Raw genomic sequence first — 6,000 nt, forward strand, 5'->3', positions numbered from 1 at the left:
GGTCAATATGACATGCACATATGCATGCATGCCCTCCCACATGCTCGGATAAAACAACATTTATACTGGTGCATACATGAAATATCTATCCTAGATATAATAAAAGGATAGCTTTTAACAGTGTTAAAATATCTATTCCAGAAATTAAATTCTCGTCCCTGAATTTGAAAACCTGTCAAGCTTTGCTCAATATTTTTTGCAATGGGTGTGAAATATTTTGTACAGTATGTGATAGTGATCGACCTTAATGATTTTGAGGATGTGAGTGAAATTTTTTGTCTATGTTATGAGTTGGGTTTCAAATCCTCTGCCACTAAAATTATTTAATTTTTTTTATGGAAAAGTGATATAAATTTGTGTTTAAAAGTTATGCATGAGATAAATTCACATAACCCTCTCATGTTAAATTTCTTAGACCGCATCCTTCTCCTTACACGTATATGCCGTTTAGGCCATATATTAATTTATTAAAGCCTATTGTAACGAACTCTAGACTTTTTTATGACTTCAAACTTTTAAAGTTTTTTTTTCATGAAGGGTTTGTTAACAATTAACTCATAACTTGTAAGCCGATCAAAATAGTTTATAAACTAACAAATGAACTTACCAAACACACACAAAGCTTTAAGTCTTTATTTTTATATAATAAAATAAATTTTATTTTTTTATGCAAGACGCATTTTCCTCATTTGGTGATAATTTCAAAACTTTTCATATCGAATCAAATTAATGTTATGAAAAATAATATTGAAAAATTATAAATATTTACTACTTTCCCGTTATAATTAAAAAAACAATAATATTGGTTATGAAAATCGTACGTTGATGAACAAATTCAAATTCAATCCTTATGGAAAATGAACAAATAACCCAGCTAATTAATGGTTGGCAGGGAACTGTTTTCTTGAATAATTTGATCAATAATGGAATATATGGGTTGCTGATGTTGATGTTCAAATGAATCTTTTTTTATACCCAAAATCAATTATCATGTTCCTTTCTTTTATACATTAGTAATGTCAAACAAAAAGTAAAAAAATAAAAAAAAAATGTCAACTTATTGGAGTTCATACTATTTAGAGTGTGACATAATCAACACAGAGAAAAGTACCCTGTCCTAAGGAATACTCATGCGTACTTTTTCTATAAAAAAAAATAAAATTGGCATCCATACTTTCTTAGACATGTATAATTGATAGGATGTTAATGATTCATTTCATCTTTATAACTCGAATTGGTCCAAATTTTTTAATTGATTTGTATTGTATAAATTAAATTCAATATATTAAGAATTTTTTCAGATCACATAATTCCAGCCTAATTTAATATCCCATATTTTAAAGAATTTTATAGAACATGGAGAACGTTGTATTTGAAAATTAAAAAAAATATACTAAAATTACTTATTTTAATTTAAAAGTGTTTTAAATTTAATTCTATGTGAACTAAACAAAATTTATATTTAAAAAATAAAAGCAGAATCATTCCAAACATATTTAGTTTGATTTTTTGTAATACAGGCTTTATAGAAACTAACATTAACGGACACTGGTTAGGTATGAAAAGGGTTATCTCTTAGATAATAATTGAGGATAGGGAAATCCAGAAACGAAAGAGCACATAATTAGCATAAGGAGGAAAACACGTATGGAACATGGCTCTCTCTACTTTTGTCAGCTTCCCAGTGCATTATTTTGCACCAACACCACCACTGGCCTATAGAGGAGCGTGGAGTAGAAGGGGTTTGCAGTTTCCAGATTAGGATAAAAGTAAGAGGCAATGGATTAACCGGTTTAGGCAGTGAGTGGTAACCCGTTTTGTTCGGGTTATCCAAGTAGGGGGCATTGGGTCCTAGACTTTTTACCCTTTTCATTACTGCCACTGAAATTGCACACTTTGGTCCATGCACTCACAAACTCAATTTATGGATTTGCCCTCTTTCTTTTTTATTCCTCTGTAAGGGGAAGGACCCAGCCACTCAAGGACTTTATGATAAATTTGCCAAATACCGTCCAGAGCAACCAACCATGCAACCCAATTTCTCTCCTCAATTTGCTTTGATTCTCTAGTGTTTGGTTGAACTTATACACTAGAAACTATATAATTACTATTTCTTTTTTTGCTTTAATATATGTTTTGTTCTTGAAAGTTATTGTTTTTTTATTTTTAGTTTTTTTTAAATATATTTTAGTCCCTCTAAATTATTACTTTTCTAATTTTAGTTTATATTTTGTTTATTTGTAGTTCATGTAAATTTATATATTTTTTTATTTTTGTCTCTTTAAATTTTAAATTTTTCATAAACTCGTGCTTATAAGCATTAAAATTAAAAAAGTATAAATTTATAAGAACTTAAAATGAGTAAAATATCTTATAAGGGCAGAAATTGAAAAGACACAAACTTGATAAAATTAAAAAAAAAAAACTTGCAAAGATAAAAAAATAAAAAAAAAGAAAACGATAACGATAACTTATGGAGACAAAAAAAATGGGTCAATTATAGCATAGGTCACTAAGTCATGAAGTTCGTTATACATCACTCTTTACAACTATTAGATACATAAATTTGTATTGTATTATCATAGATCCTTCCACATTGTAACATTTTCTCTTTTCCCTTTTTTCTCATTGATTCTTCTTTTCCCTCCTTTCTCATTATTCTGCCACCACATTTTTGTCATTGTCGAACTGCTTCGACAAGTATCACAACCTATTCGAAGGTATGCGTCACCCTTTTTCCCATCCATACTATCGAAGCAACAACAATCAAGCAAGATTCAATCTAGATCTGTTGTTGTACATCTAATACCGTTGCAAATATGCTTTTGTAGATCTGGTAGATTTGTATGCATTTCAACCACTCTCATCATCTACTCCATGTGTCTCCGCCAGAGGTGATTTTTGACAATGGCATTTCAATTTTTTTCACTCCTTTCACATTGACGTCGTTACCGACAAGCTTGTCATTAACCTGTCAAACCATGGCAAGTCAGTCATGCACCCACCAAATCACCATTGCGCAATTTTGATATGTTTGTTATTGTTGTTTGATACAACCTGTTTTGCACCCAAATCATGTCGACAAACACCATGAAAACAATAATAGCTTATTTTTCATAATGAGGTTTTGTTGTTGTTATGCTCCTGTTAAGAAACCTATATTTGGTTTTCTCGCCAACAACATTGTTGTCGTGTAAGCTTGTGACATTGACAAGGGGACACAACTGTCGTCAAAGTTGACGACACACATTATTTTTCTCATTCTATGTCCCTAAAGGTTTTCATTCTTGACAAAAGAATTTGGTGGTGGAAAACATGCTTGCCGTATAGGATGTCATATAAGTGACGATGGTAGTGGCCAAAATCATGACTATCAACGCGATGTTGATGAGAATGTTTGTTAAAGTGTTTTGATTTTGCTTTAAGGAGGAAAGAAAAATATTTAAAAAAATGAAATGTCCTCGTCAAAAATTATCTTCGGTGGCGGCTACTGATAACGACTATCAGCGGTTGTCAACGATAATTGTTGAGTTAGAAGGAAATAGATTGTATTATTGTGCAGAGAATACACCATAACACTATGAACATCAAATTAATCTAAAGACCACTATTAATAATCTATAATAGACCATCTATCAAGTGGTTCACCTAAGCAACAACCAAACATATATTTAAGGATCTTTTTTAGATAACATTGATATTTTTATTACAGGTGTGGTGTCATGTCAAAATTCTACCAAAATGTTCAATGCTATTTATTATTTGGTTGATGAAAGCATTTTTTTATTTTATTTCACTCAAAATTACTTATTTTATTGAATTTATATTATTCTAGAAAATAAACAGTTATTTCTTAAAATTTAAACTAAAATAAACAACCGATAAATATATGTGCTTGTTTTAATTTTTTTTTATCGATAAGAATCAAAAACAATACTAAGAGATTTAGAATATTCATGCACCTAGTTCAACCAATAGATCTAGATTCTTTTGATTGTTATAACTTATCATATAAGTTTTTATGTTTTTTTTGTTAGATATGCAATGTAACATTCCTCATTTTTTACTTCTCGGCAATTCTCACACTACAGCACTTCACGCGGTGATACTTTACTCAACATTATTGTTGGTTAGAACCCTCCACCGATCATAATCCTCTATATGTAATCCTTTTCGAAACCTTAAAAATCAGTTATGCTTGCTTTCAAGATCAATGACTGATCCCACAAATCAACACAAAGACTTTTTAACGTGCTTTATCTTCATTCACATGTTTTTTGAAAAATTTGACAAAATGTCATCCATCTCATAACTACTTTAAGTAAAACACGTTTAACTATAAAGTTCTTAAGTGATGAGGTACTAAAACGGTAGATACATTTTATTGATATAAATATTATTAATTAATTCTTTTAAATTATCCTTAATTCTATAACCTCATACCTGCGCAATTTCTAAATTCTTCTCATGTAATGTGATTTAATAAGGATGTTACATGCAATATTAGGCTTTGATGCAGAATTAAACTATAGCTCTCCCGTACGTAAGAAACATACCTTTTCAAAATAGTATTGTGTATATTTGCGTAGGCGTTTATAAAATTGGATTTGTAATAAAATTATTTTCGGTAAAAGTTAATGTTATAGGAATTAAAGTAATTTATATATTGATATTTTTATTGTTTTTTAGATTTGCATTGATATTTTTATTCTGAAAGATAAGTTAATAGCGAAATTTATATAAAATTATTCAACACAAAAATTATCTGTAATTGTTTTAACTCAAAATAAACTTTAGATTCAGATTTAAATCCTTAACAGACACTAATTAAAGCCTTACAACTTTTACTGTTCGGCGTAAAAAATTAAAAGCCTTACAATTACTGATTCAATAACCATCCATGCTCCGTTAAAAAAAACCCATAGTTTTTTATTCAAACATAAAAACCATAGATTCAATTGTATAAAACATGCGTGGATTAGGATAATGATTGGCAACTTGTTTGCCTGAAAAAAAAAGGTTCCTATTTATATTTTCATTTTCACTTGTTCTTGTTTTTTTAAGTTTGTATAAGAAAAAAAAAACAAAAAATTAGTTTCACAATTTCTTCTATAAATTAAAAAAACAAAACTAAAAAAATAAAAAACTTTTTTCTCAGACGGATCAATCTCTTATAATTTTGCATTAATTTGTTAAAATCTCACGTTCATTTTTGGGTGATTTTTTTTTTCCTGTCTGTATCCCTGACGGTGGAGGCCGCTTCAAGTCGGTGTATTACAGTTACAGCTGCCTATAAGTTTGATACCCATAAAAGTGCTCCAATAATAGCCAAATAAAAAATCTTAAAACGACGTTCTTCTCAGATCAATATATATATATATACTAGTGATTAGTGCTATTCAAAGCATCTTCACAGTCACAGGTGCAAAAAATTCCCTTCACAATCATATGGAACTTCTCAAGAGGTGGTGCAAGTACTTTAACTTCAACGATCTGTGTGAGAGCATAAAAGAATTTGAGTTCTAAATATATAATTATATTAAATATCATTTAAAACATTAAAGAGTTGCATGAAAGGCATGAATTAATTAGCATATGATGTTCTAGAATTTAAGTTCTCAATATATAACTGAATTAAATACTCAAAATATTTTTTTAAAAGTGTAGTAAGCAATTCTGTTTCTCTTATAAAGTATGGGAGGAAATTTTGAACATTTTAGGTAAAATGTAAGAATCTATCGTAAGTCGTTCAATTATTTAAATTTAAATAGTTAATTTTTTATCATTTGTTATAAATTTTTAATTTTACCTTAATAATTGAATGACTTACGATTGATTCTTACATTTTACTTAAAATAAATTATTGAAATAGTTTTTAATTATTAATTTTTTATTATTGATTTGATTTTTTTAAATAAATAAACCAGAGAGACTAGTTCAGCTAGCTAGATAAGTCTCTTGGTATCTGTTTTTTATTCAAAAAAAATCTCACTTAGCATT

The sequence above is a fragment of the Glycine max genome, chromosome 13 (assembly GCF_000004515.6).
Source record: "Glycine max cultivar Williams 82 chromosome 13, Glycine_max_v4.0, whole genome shotgun sequence".
In the NCBI taxonomy this organism is placed as follows: domain Eukaryota; kingdom Viridiplantae; phylum Streptophyta; class Magnoliopsida; order Fabales; family Fabaceae; genus Glycine; species Glycine max.